Source organism: Hemitrygon akajei, chromosome 11 (assembly GCF_048418815.1).
Source record: "Hemitrygon akajei chromosome 11, sHemAka1.3, whole genome shotgun sequence".
Classification (NCBI taxonomy): Eukaryota; Metazoa; Chordata; class Chondrichthyes; order Myliobatiformes; family Dasyatidae; genus Hemitrygon; species Hemitrygon akajei.
The window spans coordinates 163,022,083-163,045,062 of NC_133134.1; the positions used below are offsets into that span (position 1 = coordinate 163,022,083).

The window sequence follows — 22,980 nt, forward strand, 5'->3', positions numbered from 1 at the left end:
GTGCTAAAGTCTTAGGTCCATGTATATAGCCAGGGTGCCTGAGACTTTTGCACAGTACTGCAGTAATTTTATGTATTGCACTGTACTGCTGCCACAAAAAAAAATCATAACATATGTGAGTGATGATAAACCTGATTCTGACATGGGTCTCTATTGTGGACTGAGAGTGGGAAAGGAGCAGGGAGAGGGGAATCCTGGTTAGGAAAAGGGGAAGGGAGAGGGGAGGGAGCAGGAAGCAACAGAGAGACACCCAGTAATGATCAATAAACTAATTGTTTGGAATCAAATGATCTTGCATGGCTGGGTGTGTCTGCACCCGCGCCACCCTCGTCCCTGGAACTTCCTCTCTGCCACCTGTCCCACACTCCTCCCGCGCCATTCCCAACATCCTTTGCTCCCGCCAGCTTTACAACTCACTCTCCGCTCCACGTTGTCCAATACAGCACTGTGCAAAAGTCTTAGGCAACCTAACTGTACATGTGCGGAAGAATTTTGCACAATATTGTAAATTTACTTTGAACTTTGAAACAGCATTCTTGCTTGGTCCCATATCCCAGCATTTGTCAGTAACCCAACAAATTCCAGCCCAGTTTCCGTCGAAGATTACTTATATAATATCTTTCCACTAATTCCACATCCTGGGTGAGTCAGAATATGTCTTCTCATTTTCTTCTACATCTTTTACCAATATTTTTAAATCCCTGATCTCAAAATATCACAGGCACATTCAGCAGAGGCAGAGATTTCTCTTGCTGTTAAAACATCTCGTCTTTGCCAGCTCCTTGACTGGATCAACGAGCAATCCCTGCTTGTCCAGCCTCGTGCTCTGTGGAGATCTCTCATCCTGAGTACCATCCTGCCACACATGTCCTATCCTTCTGTCAATCATAGGGGTCTCCCTACCATCCACCAGGGAGCATTTATTAGGAATGCTGCATACACAGGGTCCTCAGTATGACCAAGGATCCCACCCATCCATCCAGCATCCTCTTTGGCTTTCTACCAACAGGCGGGAAACTTCGATGCATAAAAACATGAACGGTCAGGATGGGAAACAACTTCTTCCCTCAGGCCATTAGGCTTCTGAACTCCCTACCACATCGCGTTCGAAGTGTCACCAGACAATTTGTACTGTACCCTACAATAGTTAATTTTTGCACTTTACTTTGTTTATGGAAGCAACTGGGAAAATGTTTAGCTCGGGTGACTGTTAAGCAGCATGACCAACTCTCCCTAGTCGCTACCCATGAAGATTGAGAGGAGCACAGATTCGACTGGGCATCAGTGAAAGGAATGTCGCAAGCCAACAAGAGAGTTCCTAGAAGTGTGGTTTTCCGCAAGCAATTCCATAAACAGACATATAGACCTCGATCTCATTTATAAGCCAATGCGAGCAAAATTCCAGACAGCACACAGAATTCGCCACGCAATCTATCAGCGACAAGAACCCCCCTATGTCACAGTTGAGTTTCCATAATGATGACCAATCAACTGATTGATAAGTTTATAAAAGCCAAGCATTCGGAGGACACAGCACAAGAGAGTAACACACTGATGATGTCTCCTTGTATGGTGATGAAACGTTTGCAAATGTTGCCAAGATCGGAGAACAACTCAACCCAATTTAGTTTATCTATGTGCAATTCATTTGTAGATTTAATTCTTACTTTCCTAAGTCATTGAGTGATATATGTGTGTTATGTGCTCTACCATGCTTTACAAGCTGGTCTGGAGAAATATCCTCTTGTTTGGCAGTATACATGTATATAGTTAAATGACAATAAACTTGACTTGACCTTCCCACAATCAGCTAGTAACCTCTGCTTTTCCACCCTCGTGCTTTGTGAAGATTTCTCATCCTGAGTAACATCCTGGCACACGTGTTCCCTATCCATCCGCCAATCCTTTCACCTTCCTGCAATCAACAAGCTTTCAAAACCCAATCTATGTAATAGGCTCCCCAGGGAGATGGTGGAAGCTAATAGCGTTGCTTCATTCAAATGCAAATTAGGTAGATTTCTGTAATATTTTGAGACGCAATAGCTGAGTAATTTGAAGTGGAATATCTGATGAATTTTGTGTAGCTGGAAGTAATTTCCAAAGCTCCTCATCACCTGCAAATTCCTTATGTTAGTCTGAATGTTGAACATTGAGCAATACATGTACTGTATAGGAACAGGCAGTTTGGCCCACAATGTCAAATGTGTCGTTTGCATCATGAATGTGCCGGGGGCAGACTCCAAGTGTTCCCCACAACTTACTGTTTAGCAGTTGTTAACCCTCACCATTCGTTCCCCCATAGCAAAAATATACAGTGAACTGTGTTGCTTGTATCAAGGACCAACACAGACCAAGATGTACTGGAGCAGTCTACAAGTGTTGCCATGCTTCAGGCTCCAATATAGCGTGCCTACAACTTATTCACCCTAACCCATACCTATCTTTTTGGGAATGTGGGAGAAATTGGATGGCAGAGGGGACAAAGCTGCTCCTGAATTGTTGTGTGTGTGCTTCCAGGCTCCTGTACCTCCTCCCTGGTGGTAGCAATGTGAACTAGGCACAACCTGGGTGATGGGGGACCTTAATAACGATATACACCACCTTTTTGAGGCATTGCTCCCTGACAGTGTCCGGAATACTCTGGAGGCTGGTGCCTATGATGGAGCTAAGTTTCCCCATACCAGATGGGGATGCAGGTGGTTAGAATGGATAAGAGGAAACCCATATGGTCACAGGGAGAACATACAAACTCCTCACAGATAATTGACATGGTAACATGTGCCACCAGCTGCCATGCTACCATGCCACTTATCAGTTCCAACAGCAAAAAAGTGAAAAATGGTGAATGTGTGGAAGGTCCTGCCAGGGGTAGTGGTAAAGACAAGTACATTAGGTGCACTTAAGATAGGTACATGGAGGGCAGTGTAGGAGGAAAAGGTTAAAGTGATCTTGCAGTAGGTTAAAGTGTTAGAACATCATCATGGGCTGAATGGCCTGTACTGTGCTGCACTGTTTGATGTTCTATGCATAAATAGTAAGGTAGTCTTCATGGGTTTATGGAGAATTCAGAAATAGGACAGCAGAAGGGCAGAAGCTGTTCCTAAAACACTAACTGCGTGCCTTCAGGCTCCTGTACCTCCTCTCTGATGGTAGCAATGAGAAGAGGGCATGTCTCTTACCCCACAACCTTCCAACACTTCACTTTTTTTTTGTAACTTATTTTTTTATTGAAGTTCATCAAACAAACATTTCCATAAGATGTATTTCAGACATTGTACGTATATATCATATAATCATATATATCACAAATCTCCACAAAGTATTTATCTGAGGTATACACTTATAGAAAAGAGTGAAAAGAAAAAACAAGCAAAAGGAAAGAATTATGTCCCTTTTTATGGATACTGTTGTGTATTTAATATTTAAGTCATGTTTGAGTAATCTTGTGTGTATATATATTGGTTGATTAAGCACTCTTGTTTGTTTAAATAATTCATTACGGGTTATATGATAAATATATGAATTGCATCAGTCATCACGCTACCACGTGATAAGTGCGCTCCTCACTTAAAGTAAATACGAAGCTAGACCCACATTTCCGGATTCAGGTATCTTCCTTTGAATGAATTTAATGTTTTGAAATTACAAAAGGTAACAGATACAAATATTATAGCACCAACCTCATGCAAATTCTCGGCACTTACATTGTTGAATCTGTTCGTTGAGCCTGCGTAGATTCAGGTCTAGTGAAGCTTGTGGGATTGGGGTGTACAATTGTTACTTTTCTTGTAGCTTAGCGTTCATATGCTTGCTTGTATTTTTGGATAAATAAAGTTCAAAAAGTTCGACGTGCATTTATTAACGAAGTCTGTACACTTTATACAACCTTGAGCTCTGTCTCCTTACAGGCAGCCACAAAGAAACCCAGTAGAGCCCTTTAAAAAAGACCATCAAATACCCAATGTGTAGAAAGAAAACAAATCGCGGAAACAATAAAAGTAAGCAAATAACATTCAGAACTGAAGTTCATGGAAGATGGTGGCAGATGATCAGTTATGTTCATGTAATTGTTCAGTGAATTTTCCAGTAATTACACTACAGTTAGAACATTGAAGAGTACAGCACAGGAACAGGTCATTCAGCCCACAAAGTTGTTCCTAAACAGATGAAAAGCAAATCAAAAGCACTTTAGCACTAATCCCTCCTACGTGCACGATGTCCATATCCATACATCATCCTCACATTTACGTGCCTATCCAAATGTCTCTTAAAAGCCTCTAATGTATTTGCCTCTACCACCATTCCAGGCATCCACCACTCTCTTGAGTAAAAAACTTACCCCTCACATCCCCCTTGAACCTACCCCCTCTCACCTTCAATGCATGCCCTGTGGTATTAGACATTTCAACCCTGAGCTCCTCCAGCATTTTGTGTGTGTTGCTCTGGATTTCCAGCATCTGCAGACTTTCTCGTCTTTACTATTTTTAGTCTGCCGTTTCCTTTGCAACACTTTGTCTTCTCCTTTGCTTTTGTAACAGTCAAAAAAAAAAACAGCCGTAAGCAACAAGATTTATGTCTCATTCTTGACTTGCAAAGAACTTTTGGATCACAGACACATTAGGATCCAGCAAGGTTCACTAACTCCATGCATCCCTTCTTCCGATCCCAGCAACATAACTTCCCGTTCCAATCTCTCTCCGGTGTTTACATAGCTTCCCCATAAATCATCCCATTTATTTTTGGGGAAGAGTCTGGCAGATCTAGACCATTTTGGTGCTGACACATTCGTAAAAGTAAACCTCCATCAGGAAAGGGTCAAGGGTCACTGAGGCCAGATTGCACTTGCTCATCCCTGGGGCAATCTGCTATCTCAACCTTGGCTACTTGGAAAGCATTTATCAGTCCATCTGTCCTCGCTGATCGATTCAGCCTCAGCCTCTTCACTGCATCTGATCCCCGGTGACCTGGTGAAACTCTTCACCTCTATACACCAGCCAGGTTAGCACTTAATCATGGGTTTATCTGAAGGTGAGTGTTGGTTCTCTCGCTGCACTCACTGTTTCAGAGACAGATGCTTTCCGAGGCTTCTCTCTTAGTGACATTCTGTAATGATAGAGCATTTGATGGCTCTGGGCCTGTCCTTGCTGGAGTTTAGAAGGATGAGAGGGGATCTCATTGAAACCTATCGCGTATTGAAAGGCCTACCTAGTGTTCATGTGGAGAGGAGAGGATGTTTCCTACAGTGGGGGAGTCTAGGACCAGAGGGCAAAACCTCAGAATAAGACGTCCTTTTAGAACACCTCTCACCTGCCAGCTTGTGCTCCTTTCCCTCTCCCCACCGTCTTATTCCAACTTCTTCCCCCTTCTTTCCCAGTCCTGACGAAGGATTCTGGCCAGAAGTGTCGACTTTGTTTATTCTCCTCAATAGCTGCTGCTGAGTTCCTCCAGCGTGTCGCTCAATATCACTTCTATCTAGGCAATACTGTTGCAGAAGGAGGTGATATTTGCATGTTCCCCAATCCTTCTTATTTCTTAAACAAGAGAAAATCTGCAGATGCTGGAAATCTGAGCAACACTCACAAAATGTTGAAGGAACTCAGCAGGCCAGGCAGCATCGTGGAAAAATGTACAGCGATGTTTTGGACCAAAACTCTTGGCGGGACTAGAGAAAAAAAGCTGAGGAGCAAGGTGGGGGGAGGGAAGAGAGAACCACCAGGTGACAGGTGAAACCTGGAAGGAGGAAGGATGAAGTAAAGAGCTGGGAAGTTGATTGGTGAAAAACAGAAGGCCATGGAAAAAAGAAAAAGGGTGGGGGTGGAGCACCAGCGGGAGGCGATGGATGGGCGAGGAGATAAGGTGAGAGAGGGAAAAGGGGATGGGAAATGATGAAGGTGGGGTAGGGGATATTACTGGAAGTTTGAGAAATCAGTGTTCATGCCATCAGGTTGGAGGCTACCCAAATGGAATATAAGGTGTCGTTCCTCCAGCCTAAGTGTGGCCTCATCACGACAATGGAGGAGGCCATGGATGGACATATTGGAATGGGAATGAGAAATGGAATTAAAATGAGTGGCCACCGGAAGATCCCACTTATTCTGACGGACGGAGCGTAGGTGCCCAACGAAGCGGTCTCCCAATCTACGTCGGGTCTCACCGAAATACAGGAGGCCACACCGGGTGCACCGAACACAGTAAAATGACCCCAACAGACTCACAGGTGAAGTGTCACCTCACCTGGAAGGACTGTTTAGGGCCTTGAATGGTAGTGAGGGAGGTGGTGGCAGGGCAGGTGTAGCACTTGTTCTGCTTGCAAGGATCAGTGCCAGGAGGGAGATCAGTGGGAAATGGACAAGGGAGTTGCATAGGGAGTGATCCCTGCAGAAAGCAGAGTGGGGGTTGGGGAGGGGGAAGAGAAAGATGTGGTTGGTGGTGGGATCCTGTTAGAAGTGGCAGAAATTTTGGAGAATTATGTGCTGGATGTGGAGGCTGGATTTCCTGATCAGTGTGGGGACTGACTGTCTGTACATAAAGTGATGCTAGATACAGGGGTACCTCGATGGAAGCTTTATAACTAAAAAAGATGACACATATAGTTAGAATGAGCATGTGGACTAGGAATATTTTAAATTTATTTACGGGACACGGGCAATGCTGGAAAAACCATTTACAGTTTTCGAGATGGAGATGGCGATTATCCTGAACAGCTGCAGCCCTTCTGGTGAAGGTTATTAGGCAGAGAGTTCCAAGAATTAGATCCAACACTTATGAAGAAGGGATGATATATTTCCAAGACAGGATACCCTTGGTAGAAAATTTGTACGTGCCGGCTTCTCCATATGCCTGCTGCCCTTGTGCTTCTGTTAGAGGTCATGGGCTTGTCAAAGTGGCCTTGGCAAGTGGAAGCAGAGCACTTTGTGAATCGTATATGCTACAGTTATCACACACCGACAGCGACGGCAGTGGATGTATAGGACAGTAGATATGGTGCTAATGAAATGTACAGCTTTGTCTTGATGCAGCTGGGCTTCCTGTCTGAACCGTGCTCATCTGGGCAAGCAGAGAGTATATCATAGACTGCTGATTATCCAGAGACAAAGAGCGCCACAGCACAGAAACAGGCCCTTCATCCCATCTAGTCCATGCTGAACTATTATTCTGCCTAGTCCCATCAATCCGCACCTAAACTATAGCCCTCAATACCCCTCCCATCCATGTATCTATCCAAATTCCTCTTAATTATTGAAATCAAACCCATATCCATCACTTCCGCTGGCAGCTCGTTCCACACTCTCACCACCCTCTGAGTGAGGAAGTTCCCTTTCAGTTTTCCCTTTGGGGTGGCACCATAAGATAGTGGTTAGCACATCGCTTTACAGTACCAGTGACCCGGGTTCATTTCCCACCACTGCCTGTATGGAGTTTGTACTAGCTTTCTCCCACAGTTCAAAGCCATGCTGGTTGGTAGGTTAACTGGTCATTATAAATTGCCCTGTGATTAGGCTGGGGTTAAGTCGGGAGTTGATGGATAGTGCGGTTTGAAGGGCCGAAAGGCCTATTCCGCATTGTATCTCAATAAATTAAAAAAATTCACCTTAATATGGCCACAGTCTTCATGATCAGTGGTGTCCCACAGGATACTCTGGAACTGTTACTAGCAATGATACTGTTGTTGATGACAGAAGACACATTTAGAATCTCTCTTGCTAGTGATGTTCACATAAGATTATGAAAGGTTTATGAGAGAACTCAAGAAGAAGATAAAAGAAGATTAATTTCATTTGTCACATTTACATTGAAACATACAACAAAATATGCTGTTTGGGTCATCATTTATGATGTGCTGGGTATCACCACCCTTCCAACACCAACGTAGCATACCCACAACCTATTAACCCTAACTACGTCTTTAGAATGTGGGCTGTCACATTGCGTCTGGATCGTACCCTTGGTGTGTAGATCCTGCGAACCGTTTAACACTTCAAAAGAATGAAGACTGTATCACTCTATACCAGGACAGGAGGCACAGGAGCCTGAAGACCCACACACAATGTTTTAGAAACAGATTCTTCACATCCGCCATCAGATGTCGGAACAGTCCATGAACCCATGAGCACCACCTCACTGTCCCTCTTTTGCACGATTTATTCATTGTAACTTATAGTACTTTTTGTGTGTTCCGCTGCACCACTGCCACAAAACAACACATTTCATGACAGGTTTCTGTGATGATAAACCGGTTTCTGATTCTGAATATATTTTAAATGCATTTCATTGACTGTAAACCTCCTTACAGCACCTTTTCTTCTTTTGGGACGTGTGCATGCCACAGAGGCCAGTCCTGATTGTGTCTCCTTAACTGGCCCTCAGGTACTGATGGGGATATACCCCTGAACGGCTCTGGGCAGATGTTCAGCTGCTGAGGTCAATGCTGCGAGATTAATTTCATTATGTCCGTGTTTTGACATGGTTTGATGCAACTGAGTGGCTTGCTAGGCCATTTCAGAGGGACGTTTGAAGTCACATACACGAGCCCAGGTATTGAAGGCAGGCTTCACTTCCATGAAGGTCATGCACAAGCCAAGTGGGTCTTAATGACAGTCTGGTAGTTTCATGATCATCTCTCTCCAGCTCGATATTCCAGATTTTGTTACTAATTGAATTACCCAGCTGCTGTGATGGGATTTCAGATCACGAGAACTTAAAAGATGATGCACAATTGTACATTTTCATCACCTCCTGCACCTAACAAAGTGGTCTCTGAGTCTATGTTCCTGGTCTTCTGCTGCTGTAGCCCATCCACTTCAAGGCTTAATGTGTTGTGCGTTCAAAGATGATCAGCAGCACACCACCTTTGTAAGCGTGACAACTGTGAGTTGAATTACTGTCGCCTTCCTGTCAGCTTGAAACAGTCTGGCCATTCCCCTCTAACCTCTCTCATTAACAAGGTGTTTTTGCCCTCAGAACTACTACACGCTGGATGCTTTTTTGCTTTTTGCACCATTCTCTGTTAGCTCTAGAGGCTGTTGAGCGTGAAAATCCCAGGAGAGTCTCTGAGACACTCAGACTTTCCCATCTGGCACCATCATTCCCTTAGATCACTTATATCACATTTCACAGTCAAAGTCACTCAGATCACATTCCTTCCCCATTCTGATGTTTGGTCTGAACAACAACTGAACCTCTTGACCATGCCTGCGTGCTTTTAAGCACCAAGTTGCTGCCACATGATTGGCTGATTAGATATTTGTATTAATGAGTGTACCTAGTAGAGTGGACACTGAGTGTAGTAGGAGACACAGAGCAAAACAACCCAGTAACAGACCCTCAGCCCATAACCTTGTGCAGACCTTCGATCCCCCTCCATGATCAATCTAACCTTTCCCTCCTCCGTAGACCATAGGCCTCCATTTTTCTTCCATCCATGTGCTTATCTAACAATCTCTTAAATATCCCTAATGCATCTGCCTCTAGTACCCCCGGCAGAGATTCCAGGAACCTTCCATTCTCGGTGTAAAAAAGAGACTATCTTTAACATGAGTCTTAACCTGTTGTCCATTCATCTTTAAAACAATGACGTCTGGTATTGGCCATTGCCCTCCCCTCCCAATCCCCCCTCCCCCCACAGGGAAAGACGTTCAGGCTTTCCACTCTATCCATTCCATTTCTAATCTTATACACATCTATCAAGTCACTTCTCACCCTCCCTTGCACCGAAGAGAAAAGCCCTAGATCGCTACGCAATTCCTCATGAGACATGCTTTCCAATCCAGGCAGCAACCTAAAAAATATCCTTTGTACCTTCCCTAAAACATCCACAACCTTCTTATAATTTCTAAAATAGATTTATCAACATGTCACCATATAGCACCTTGAGATTAATTTTAGAAACATAGAAAATCTACAGCACAATACAGGCCCTTCAGCCCACAAGGTTGTGCCGAACATATCCTTAGCCTAGAAATTACTAGGTTTACCCATAGCCCTCTATTTTTCTAAGCTCCAAGTACCTATCCAAAAGTCTCTTAAAAAGGCCTATTGTATCTGCCTCCACCAGCTTTGCCGGCAGCCCATTCCATGCACTCAGCACTCTCTGCATAAAAAACTTACCCCTGACATCTCCTCTGTACCTACTCCCCAGCACCTTAAACCTGTGTCCTCTTGTGGCAACCATTTCAGCCCTGGGGAAAAGCCTCTGACTATCCACACGATCAATGCCTCTCATCATCTTATACACCTCTATCAGGTCACCTTTCATCCTCTGTTGCTCCAAGGAGAAAAGGCCGAGTTCACTCAACCTATTCTCATAAGGCATGCTCCCCAATCCAGGTAACATCCTTGTAAATCTCCTCTGCACCCTTTCTATAGTTTCCACATCCTTCCTATAGTGAGGTTAGTGAGGTGACCAAAACTGAGCACAGTACTCCAAGTGGGGTCTGATCAGGGTCCTATATAGCTGCAACATTACCTCTCGGCTCCTAAGTTCAATTCCACGATTGATGAAGGCCAATACACCGTATGCCTTCTTAACCACAGAGTCAACTTGCGCAGCCGCTTTGAGCGTCCATTTTCTTGCGAGCCTTCACAATAGAAGAAAGAAATGCAATAGAATCAATGAAATACTGCAAAGGCTGACAACAAATATGTAAAAGAAGACAAATGAGCAAATACAAAACAAACAAACAAACAAACAATTAAATAAATAAATAATACTGAGGGCATGAGTTGTAGGGTCCTTGACAGTGAGTCCATTGGTTGTGAATCAGTTCAGTGTTGAGGTGAGTGAAATTATGCATGGCGGTTCAGGAGTCTGATGGTTGAGGCTAATAACTTCCTGTGCCTGGTGTTGTGGGACCTAAGGCTCCTGTATCTCCTACCCAACAGCAGCAGCTAGTAGAGAGCATGGCCTGGATGTTGCTTTCTTGTGGCGCTGCTCCATGTAGAAGTCTCAATAGATGTACTCCAAGTGTGGTCTAACCAGAGTTTTATTACCTCACAGTTTTTGAACCCAACCCCTCAACTAATGAAGGCCAACATGCCATACACCAACTTAACCACCCTATCACCTTGGATTGCAAAAATCTAGATTCAATGAGAGCTTTGGTAGCTCTGCCTTTCTCTAATACTTGTAGCCATTTTTTATTAAGTGACCGTGCATCTCCCTGCACCATACTGCAGTACATTAGTGTCCTGAATATACACTGCACATCTCTGACTGCACAACAAGCCAAGACCTTTTAGCGCTCAGTAGCTGTCAAGCAGTAAGGATTTATTATTCTGTGAAGCAAAACAAAATCAAGAACTATACTGGGAAATAATCCGTGGGAACAGTGGTCCCACTCCGCTCAGGAATATTTCTTCCTACATTTTGAACGGTGATTTACGTAAATTGTCTGATAAATCTTATAGCAAACATAACGATCCATGTTGAATCACAGTATAGCTTATGTTATGACAGTGTTGTATTTATGGAATACTGTCCGTATCGTAATTTTCTCTAATGTGAACACTTGACAAAACTAGACAAAATTTGTTGTTTCTCATGCATTTTGACTTTACTTAGTTTTTCCTTCACATTAATTCTGTAAGAGTAATTTTTTATAAACACGAGTCATTCTGCAGATGCTGGAAAGTCAGAGCAACACATGCTAAATGCTGGAGGAACTCAGCAGATCAGGCATCACCTATGGAAATGAATAGATAGTGGATATTTCAGGCCGAGACCCTTCTTCAGGACTGGAAAGGGGGAAGACACCACAATAAAAAGGTGGGGGTGGGAAAGAGGATTAGCTAAAAGGTGACAGGTGAAGCAAGGTGAGTAGGAACATTGTAGAAGGAGAGGCACCAGGGGGCAGATGATAAGCAGATGAGGGGAGAAGAGGCAAGAGGCCAGAGTGGGGAATAAAAGAGAGAAAAGGGAGGGAAAAATATTATCAGAAGGAAAAATCAGTGCCACTCCATCCTGGCAAAAGAAAAGGCCATGGACTGACGACAGTACGGGAATGTGTTTAGTAATTGGCCAGTGGGAAATTCCGCTTTGGTAGATGGAACGAAGGTGCTCCATAAAACGGCCTCCCCAGTTTACATCAGGTCTCAAATTGTAGAGCTGGCCACAGCAGGAGCACCTGATACAATAGACAACCCCAAGAGATCCGCAGGTGAAGCGTTGCCTCACCTAGAAGGACTGCTTCATGGCCCCAAGCAGTTCTTCCAGATGAGACAACACCTCATGCATTACAAACATGACAGGCATAAATTAACATAACTGTAGATAATTTACATGACAAAATAAACATAATGACATTAGTGCAAGTTGAGGGGAAGAGAAAAAGAGATACACTTCAGGTTAGTCATAAACACAAGCATTTCTGCAGATGCTGAAAATCCAGAGCAAAACACACAAAATGATGGAGGTACTCAGATCAGGCAGCATCTATAGAAATAAATAAACAGTCGGCGATTCAGGCTGAGACTCTTCATCAAATCCTGGAGCTGCCTAACCTCCTGAGTTTCTCCAGCATTTTGTGTGTGTCAGTCTGAGGGAGTGTTGGGTTTTTCCAGGTTGGTTCAAGAACCCAGTGGAGGACAGAAAAGGAGAAAACAAAGATCAGAAAGAGAGAGTGAGAGAAATAGAATGAAGAGATACAGAGGAAGAGACAGACAGATAGAGTAATAAATGCACAGAGAAAAGGAACCAAGACAATAATAATGTTAAAATTGTACAAGGCATTGGTAAGGTCGAATTTGGAGTATTGTGTACAGTTCTGGTCACCGAATTATAGGAAAGATTTCAACAAAATAGAGAGAGTACAGAGAAGATTTACTAGATTTACTACCTGGGTTTCAGCACCTAAGTTACAGGGAAACATTGAACAAGTTATGTCTTTACTCTTTGGAGCGTATAAGGTTGAGGGGGGACTTGATACAGGTCTTTAAAATTATGAGGGGGATAGATAGAGTTGACGTGGATAGGCTTTTTCCATTGAGAGTAGGGGAGATTCAAACAAGACAACATGAGTTGAGAGTTAGGGGGCAAAAGTTTAAGGGTAACACAAGGGGGAATTTCTTTACTCAGAGAGGTGTGTGCAATGAGCTTCCAGTAGACGTGGTGGAGGCAGGTTCGGTATTGTCATTTAAAGTAAAATTGGATAGGTATATGGACAGGAAAGGAATGGAGGGTTATGGGCTGAGTGCGGGCCGGTGGGACCAGGTGAGAGTAAGCATTCGGCATGGACTAGAAGGGCCAAGATGGCCTGTTTCCGTGCTGTAATTGTAATATGGTTATATGGTTAATAACATGTATTTCTACAATACAATAACTTTAGCCAGTTTTACAGATACATGAATCTTTTCAAAGTTCAAGGTCGAGGTCATGCTCTCTTCTGACTGCTGTCATCAGGAAAAAGGTACAAGAACCTCAGGACTCGAACTACCAAGTTTAGGAACAGTAATTACCCCTCAGTCATCGGGCTCTTGAACCAAAGGGTATAATTCCATTCAACTTCACTTGCCCCATCATCGTAATGTTCCCACAACCTATGGACTCACTTTCAAAGCCTTTTTGCCTCATGTTCTCAATATTTGTTGCTTACTTATTTATTATAGAACATAAACTTAGAAGTCTACAGAACATTACAGGCCCTTCGCCCACAATGTTGTGCTGACCATGTAACCTACTCTAGAAACTGCCTAGAATTCCCCTTGTGTATAGCCCTCTATTTTCCTAACCTCCATGTTCCTATCTAAGAGGCTCTTAAAAGACCCTGTTGTATCTGCTTCCACCATCATCGCCGGCAGTGCATTCCACACACCCACCACTCTCTGTGTGAAAAACTTACCCCCCACATCCCCTCGGTAGCTATTTCCAAGCACCTTAAAACTGTATCCTCTCATGTTAGCCATTTCAGCCCTGGGAAAAAGCCTTTGGCTATCACCACGATCAATGATCCTCATCATCTATCAGGCAGTTATTATCATTATTTCTTTATTTCTGTATTTGCATAGATTATCGTGTTCTGTACACTGGTTGAACACCCCAGTTGTGTGGCCTTTCATTGACTCTGTCAGTTATTACTCTAGATTTGTTATACCCACAAGAAAATGAATCTGAGAGTTGTATATGGTGACCTATAGGTACTTTGATAATAAAATTTACTATGAACTTTGAAGTTATATATATATATAATAAATAATAAACAATTAAATAAATAATACTGAGAACACCCTCCTTGAAAGTGAGTCCATAGGTTGTGAAACCAGTTCAGAGTTGAGGTGAGTGATGTTATCCATGCTGGTTCAGGAACCTGATGATTGAGGGGTAATAACTGTCTCTGAACCTGGTGATGTGGGACCTAAGACTCCTGTACTTCCTTCTGATATCAGCAGCAAGAAGAGAGCATGGCCTGGATGGTGGGTGTCCTTGATGATGGACGTTGCTTTCTCGTGGCAGCACTCCTCATAGATGTGCTCAATGGTGGTGAGAGAGCTTTGTCTGTGCTGGTCTTTAAAATGATTTAACTTCTTTAACCACAGTGGTGGGATTAGAACTCTCATTTGCTGGACTGATTTGTAGCACGAGCACTAGATCACAGCATTCCCCATCAGATGCCTGATCAGCAGTGGTGCAGGAGAGGAATAGAGGGAGTGCACAGCTTGACATAGCATGTGAGCTAAAAATAAAAAGAATTAATCCTGATGCCAGAAGTATTGCAGGTTTTGCATTAATAGTTTGCTAAATAGAGTCTAAGGACTCGAAATCACACTGTGAGATATTAATAACAAGGTTGTGAGATGTGTTTGTCTGCAGCTTTCACAGATTACTCTACCTCACAGCGTTCACTGAAGGCAATTCGCTGCAGACCAAGTACTGTGATATATTATTTATTTAGAGATACAGAGCCAAACAGACCAATGAGCCACACCACACAGCAGCTCACTATTCAACCCCAGCCTAATCACAAGACAAATTACAATGACCAATTAACCCTTTAACCAGTGTGCCTTTGGACTGTGAGCGGAAACCAGAGCTCCAGGAGAAAACGGACATGCTTCACGGGGAGAGGGTACAATCTCCTTACAGATGGTGCTGGAATTGAACTCTGAACTCCCGAAAGCCCTGAACTGTAAAACGTCGCCTTAACCGCCACACTACCGTGGCACCCCCATATTGGGGAACACGATATTGTGCTGCATGAATCAAACCCTCTTGTTTATCAAACACATTAATACCTTGCAAAGACTTGGACAGTGCAGTGCAAATCCATTCTCATAGAAACATAGAAAACCTACGGCACAAAACAGGCCCTTCGGCCCACAATGCTGTGCCGAACAGGTCCCTACTTTAGAAATTACCTAGGGTTACCCATAGCCCTCTATTTTTCTAAGCTCCATGTACCTGTCCAGGAGTCTCTTAAAAGACCCTATCGCTTCTGCTTCCACCACTGTCACCGGCAGCCCATTCCACGCACTCACCACTCTCTGCGTAAAAACTTACCGCTGACATCTCCTCTGCACCCACTTCAAAGCTGTGCCCTCTTGTGTTAGCCATTTCAGCCCTGGGAAAAGGCCTCTGACTATCCACACCATCAATGCCTCTCGTCATCTTCTACACCTCTATCAGGTCACCTCTCATCCTCCATCCATTCTCTTCAGGCACTAAGCTAATAATTCGGACTTGTTTTTTTTTAGACTTTATTTTCAACTCACTTTGTGGACAGGTGTTTATACGGCCATTAATTAGTTATTTAAAAGAAAAGTGCTCCAAAATTTGATGAAGGGTCTTGATCCGAAACATCGACGGTTTATCCCTCTCCATAGATGCCGCCTGGCCTGCTGAGTATCACACATGTTGTGTGTGCTGTTCTGGATTTTCAGCATCTTCAGATTCTCTTGTGTTTATGATTTGCTGCTCCACCATTTTAAAGTGTAATCAAATAATTTGTGCACATTTAAAGACATATTACCTTTTTAAATATTATCACCAACACCAAAGTCAGAATCAGAGTCAGTTTTAGTATCACCGGCAAGCGTCATGAAATTTGTTGTCTTCACAGCAGCAACAGTACAACGAACACCATGAATTACAGTAAATATTTATATTAAATAGTTAAATGAGTAGTGCAGAAATAAAAAGTATAAAAGTACTGAGGTAGTGTTCATGGGCTCAATACCCATTCAGAAATCAGATGGCAGAGGGGAAGAAGCTGTTCCTGAATCATTGAGTGTGTGCCTTCAGACTTCTGTACCTCCTTCCTGATGGTAGCAATGAGAAGAGGTCACGTCCTGGGTGATGGGGGCCCTTAATGATAGATGATGCTTTTTTTGAGGCATTGCTCCTTGAAAATGCCCTGGATACTACTGAGGCTAGTGCCCGTGATGGAGATGAGTAAGTTCACAACATTCTGCAGTTTCTTTCGATCCTGTGCAGGAGGATTCCCCCTGCCCCACATACCAGATGTTGATGCAGCCAGTTAGAATGCTCTCCACAGTACTTCTGTAGAAAATTGTGAGTGTCCTTGGTGACATACCAAATCTCCTCAAACTCCTAATGAAATATAGCCACTATTGTGACTTCTTTGTAACTGCATTAATATCAAATGCCTCTCATCAGTATTTGCCACAAAGATATAATATTTTGAAAGCAAGAGAAATAAAAGAATAAATTCCAAATTGTTGGTATTTATTGCCAACATGACATTTCACTCGCACAGAGAAAAATATATTCTTCTAATTAAGCCTTTGGGAAATATTTTGTTCGGTTTCTAACAGCTAGAACCAGAAAAACTCAAACCTTGCATTTAATGGTTTGCAGGTGCAACAGGCTATCAAGAAGGCAAATGGAATGTTGGCCTTCATTGCTAGAGGGATTGAATTTAAGAGCAGGGAGGTTATGCTGCAACTGTACAGGGTACTAATGAGGCCTAGCCTGGATTACTACATGCAGTTCTGGTCTCCTTACTTGAGGAAATATATACTGTCCATGGAGGTGGTGCAGAGGAGGTTCACAGGTTGATTCCAGATAAGAGGAGGTGTCAGCATTTGAGGAAAACTGAGTCGCTTGGGATTTTATACTCACTGGAATTCAGAAAAATGGAATGGATTCTAATAGAAACATATAAAATTATGAAGAAAATAGATAAGAGAAACAGTAATGTTGTTTCTACTGGTAAATGAGACGAGACCCAGGAGACATAGCCTCAAGATTCCTGGAAATAGACAGTGCAAGGTGAGGAGAAACTGCTTTTCCCAGAGAGTAGTGAATCAGTAGAGAAGTAGTAGAGGCTGCCCGATTAAATATTACAGTAAACTTGAGAAAGTCTACAGATGCTTAAAATCCAGAGTAAAACACACAAGATGCTGGATGAACTCGGCAGGTCAGGCAGCATCTATGGACATGAATAAACAGTTGACGTCTCAGCCCAAGACATTTCTTCAGGACTGAAAATGAAGGGGGAAGACTTCAGAATAACAAGGTGGAGGAAGGGAAAGGGGAAGGAGGCTAGTTGGAAGATGAAAGGTGAAGCCAAGTGGGTGGGTAAGGTAAAGGGCTAGAGAAGAAAGAACTACCGCTCACTGGTAGGTTTTTGTTACCTGCACTGTTTGCTGTAAACTTTAGAGACTATTGTGCATGAAAATCCCAGATCAACAGTTTCTCAGATACTCAAACCACCCCATCTGGCACCAACAATCATTCCACAGTCAAAGTCGGTTAGATCATATTTCTTCCTCATTCTGATGTTTGGTCTGCACAACAACTGAACCTCTTCACCATGTCTGCATGCTTTCATAATTTTGAGTTACTGCCACGATTGGCTGATGAGATATTTGTATCAGTGAGCAGGTGTACAGGTGTACCTAATAAAGAGGCCACTGATTGTACATTCTTTGTGTTGTCTGTACCAACGTGCCTGTGATGTAGCTGCAAGCAAGATTTTCATTGTACTAGTACCTCATCATGCAGCTTGATTTGACCATGCCAGAGGCAACATGGTAGCACAACGCTTTACAGCACCAGCAACCCGGGTTCAATTCCCGCCGTTGCCTGTAAGGAGTTTGTATGTTCTCTCTGTGACCACATGGGTGCACAATCCAAAGACCTATCGGTTGGTAGGTTAATTGTACATTGCAAATTTGTCCTGAGTTTAAGCCAGGATCAAATCAGGGAACTGCTGGGTAGTATGCCTTAAAGGCTGGAAGGTCTATCTCTATAAATAAATAAATAAACGGATCCTACCTCCTTCACATGGTTTATATCCCTCCATTGCCTTTCTGCTTAAATGCCTCTTAAGCAACAAGCAATCTGCTGGAGCAAATCAGCAGGTTGAGGAACATCTGAGGGAGGAAGGTTATCTGTCCACATTCCAGGTCAAAACCCTGCATCAGTCCTGAAACATCACCAATTCTTTTCCCTCTATGAATGCTGCTCAGTCCACTGAGTTCTTCCAGCAGTTCTGCAGTCTCCTAAAGGACTCTTGGGTGTTGACTCTTAGATGTCTGGATGCTGGCAATTAGCATTTCATCATCATGTGCCGTGTCACATGACGTGGGCGATCATAGTCCTTCCGTGACCGTGATTGTTCTTGGCAAATTTTTCTACAGAAGTGGTTTCTCATTGCTTTCTACTGGGCAGAGTCTTTACAAGATGGGTGACCCCAGCCATTATCAATACTCTTCTGGGATTGTCTGCCTGGTGTCAGTGGTCTTCCAATATGTACCAGTTGCTCATATGACAATCCATCACCTGCTGCCATGGTTTCACGTGACCCTGCTTTGGCTGGGGGGGGGGGGGGGGGGGCTAAGCAGATGCTACACCTTGACCAGGAGGGATCTGCAGGCTAGCAGAGGGAAGGAGCACCTTACACCCCACCGCACATCGACATTTATCAGTGAAAAAGCCCTTTGGCTAGGGTTGGGTTGTGAGTCAATCACAAGTCATGGACAAGTCAATCACAAAACAAGCACATTTAGTGCATTAACCTGCAGTAAGCTCAGCCAGCTCCATCATGGGCACTAGCCTGCCCACCATTGAGGACACATCTTCAAAAGGCAATGCCTCAAAAACTGTCATCAATCATTACAGATCCCCCACCACCCAGAACATGCCCTCTTCTCATTGCTACCATCAGAAAGGGGTATAGGAGATTGAAGACATACACTCAACATTTCAGGAACAGTTTCTTCCCCTCTGCCATAAGATTTCTGAAATGACCTACGAACACTATCTGACTATATTCTGCTCTCTTTTTGTACTACTTATTTATATATATATTTATTATTATAATTTATGGTATAGTTTACATATTGTATAATGATTTCCCACTCGGGATCAATAAAGTACTTAATATTATTATTATTATTGGTAGTAGTAGCATTATTACTCAAGTGGAGTAAAACGTTTACTGAAGGGTTGTCTACAGTTGGATTCTCAGGTGACTGTAGAGGATGATCCGGGATCCACATTTTCTGGTGCAGTGTGGGCACGAGTAAGTGGTGGTTGTGGTTAGTGGTTGAGTCTTTTGGTTGTTCAGACTCTCCTTCCACAGCCGCCACTTGTTCTCTGTGGCACAGTGGCGGTCGTTGGCAGCTCCCTCTTGAACAGATTTCCTCCAGGTGTATCTATCGAGGGCAATGTCTTCCCAGGTTCCAGATGTAATGTTGAATTACTTCAAGCTTATTTTCATGTACCCTTGAAGCACTGGTGTACTGAATTGTACAGCACTGTACTGCTGAAACCAAACAACAAATTTCACACTGTAAGTCAGTCATATATCAGTCTGTCTCTGATTTAAATTCTCCTCCTAACTTTTTCTCTTCTATTCTTCCTTTGCACTTTTTTTTTCTATTTTAACTTAAGGTAATGTTTTTGTCTTGCACTGTACTGCAGCCACAAAACAACATATTTCACAAGTCAGTCATAATAAACCAGATTTTGAAGAGATGGTGGCCAAATAGAACCTGTGTGAGTTAGGGATGGCATACAGTCAAATTACACATCTTTTTCTATTTCGCCTCTTTAACTCACTATCATCCTCTCACTTTGATTTCAAGGAACATCACTACATTGTCCCTCAGGACATCACCTCATCGTCCTTCGGAGGACCACCTCATTGACCTTCAGAACGGAGTGCAGCATTCCAGACCCTGTACTGAATTCTCCAACTTTATGTGACACACTCTTTCTATCACTATGTCCACCTGTAGTCATTTTGGTTCAATTTTCCTAACGCTTTTACTATAGCCTAATGACATGTCCCACTGGCTCACTCCTTGTGGCCTACAACTGACACATTAGTGACAGAGTGTTTGATGAGTCTGGACCTTTATTCGAATGGGTTTAGGAGAATGAGGCAGGATCTCATTGAAACTTATAAAATATTGAAAGGCCTAGATAGAGTGGATGTGCAGAGAGTGTTTCCTCTAGTGGGGGAGTCTAGGACTAGAGGGTACAGCTCATTATAGAGAGATGTCCCTTTAGAACAGAGAGGAGGAGGAATTTCTTTAGCCAGAAGGTGGTGTATTTGAGCCACGTCATTACCACAGATGGCTGTGGAGATCAAGTCGTTGGGTTTATTTAAAGCGGAGCTCGATAGGTTTTTGGTTAGTCAAGGCATCAAAGGGTCATGCAGAGAAGGCAGAATGGGCTGAGATGGATAACACATTAGCCATGAAAGAATGGCGGAGCAAACTCGATAGGCCAAATGCCTAATTCTGTTCCTATGTCTTAGGTCTTGTAACGCAGGTGTAGAAGCAGAAAGCAATCTTAATGACCTAATTGCTAAATTAGCTCACCCTATGTGGTGAACTACATATACCTGTCTGGACACGCCCCCCCCCCCCCCCCCCCCGCTGACTGCTCCTGTGGCTCCTCCCACAGACCGTGGCTCCTCCCAAAGACCCCGGTATAAAGGCGATTGGGGCCTGAGCCCTGCCTCTCAGTCTCCAGGATGTAGCATGGTGGTCAATTGCTGCTTGTTCTTTCTTCCAGTCAATAAAAGCCGATATCTCGCCTCACGTCTCAGAGAGTTATTGGAGATATTTTCTATCATGTGTCGATCTAAACACCTCTTAAGTCAGTACCTGCCTCCTCCACCACCCAAGGTCAAAGTCGAACTTATTATGATACGCACAAATGCAGAGGTGCAATTAAGTTGGAATTGAAATTGGTTTAGTACTGTCACCTGTACCAAGATACATTGAAAAGCTTGTCTTGCTTATTGTTCATACAGATCAGATCATTACAGAGAAAGTGCAGTTCAGATAGACAATAAGGTGCAAAATCACAATAAGGTAGATTGTTCAAAGTTCAAAAGTAAATTTATTATCAGAGTACATATATGTCACCACATACAAGCTTGAGATTCTTTTTCCTGTGGGCATACTCAGCAAGTCTACAGAATTATAACGATAACAGGAACAATGAAAGATCAACCAGAGTGCAGAAGACAACAAACTGTCCAAATAGAAATAGAAATAAATAAGGACATGAAACAACAAGATAAATGAATTGAATTGATTTCTTACATCCTTCACATACATCAGGAGCAAAAATCTTTATGTTACATCTCCGTCTAAATGTGCAATGTGCAATCATAGTAATTTATAATAAATAGAACAGTCAATGTAATATAGAGTACAGTCAAATCAGCGTGAGTTCATCAGTCTGATGGCCTGGTGGAAAAAGCTGTCCCGGAGCCTGTTGGTCCTGGCTTTTATGCTGCGGTACTGTTTCCTGGCTGGTAACAGGTGGAATAGATTGTGGCTGGGATGACTTGGGTCCCCAATGATCCTCTGGGCCCTTTTTACACACCTGTCCTTGTAACTTTCCTGAATCATGGGAAGTTCACAACTACAGATGTGCTGGGCTGTCTGCACCACTCTCTGCAGAGTCCTGTGATTGAGGGTGAACACAGAAATCTACAGCACATTACAGGCCCTTCGGCCCACAATGTTGTGCCGACCATGTAACCTACTCTAGAAACTGCCTAGAATTTCCCTAGCGCATAATCCTTTATTTTTGTAAGCTCCACGTACCTATCTAAGAGGCTCTTAAAATGCCCCATTAATACTGTAACAGCTTCAATTATCTTAACTCACTCACGTGTTCAGTGTAAACCTAGAAACCCTCTTCTGTGCAGTTTAGCTACAGTACAGTTCCCATACCAGGCAATGATGCAGCCAGTCAGGATGCTCTCAATTGTGCCCCTGTAGAAAGTTCTTAGGTTTTAGGGACCCATACCAAACTTCCTGAACCGTCTGAGGTGCCTTTTTCACTACACAGCTGGTGTGTGCAGACCACGTGAGGTCCTTGGTGATGTGGATGCTGAGGAACTTGAAGCTGTTTACCCTCTCAACCCCAGATCCATTGATGTCAATAGGGGTTAGCCCATCTCCATTCCTCCTGTAATCCACAACCAGCTCCTTTGTTTCTGCGACATTGGGGGAGAGGTTGTTTTCTTGACACTACTGTGTCAGAGTCCTTAAAATGAGATCATTGGCTGTGGGAACATCTCAGTGGATGGGCAAGTGAGTGTAGTTGTCCCCTTTGTTCAGCAGCCTGAACAAAGGTCAAGAACACATCTTATTGTACAAGGGGACTGTTCAATAGTCTGACAACAGCAGGATAGAAGCTGTCCTTGAGCCTGGTGGTAAGTGCTGTTAGGTTTTTGTATCTTCTGCCCAAGGGGAGGGGGGAAAGAGAGAATGTTGGAGGTGGGCAAGTCTTTGATTATACTAGCTAATTTATTGAGACTACAAGGATCCATGGGGGGGGGGAGTGAGTGGTTTCTGCTATGTTCTGAGCTGTTCCACAACTCTACAGCCGCATCACAGGAACAGAACATTAGATACATAACACACAGAGGAAAAAAAACACTAACTACCAAAAACTGTACCAGAAAGAACAGAAATGAGGGGAAGCTGACCCATTCTAGGCATCGACCACTGTGTAGAAAAAAACTTGCCTACACACCTCCTTTAAACTTCCTG

General features: G+C 43.4%; 1 protein-coding gene across 1 annotated transcript in view; it reads left to right on the top strand.

Moving 5' to 3' along the window:
- The window catches only part of LOC140736217 (transcriptional repressor scratch 1-like), a 56,108-nt gene that overhangs the window by 18,972 nt on the left and 14,156 nt on the right, over positions 1-22,980 (top strand). The window lies entirely within an intron of this gene.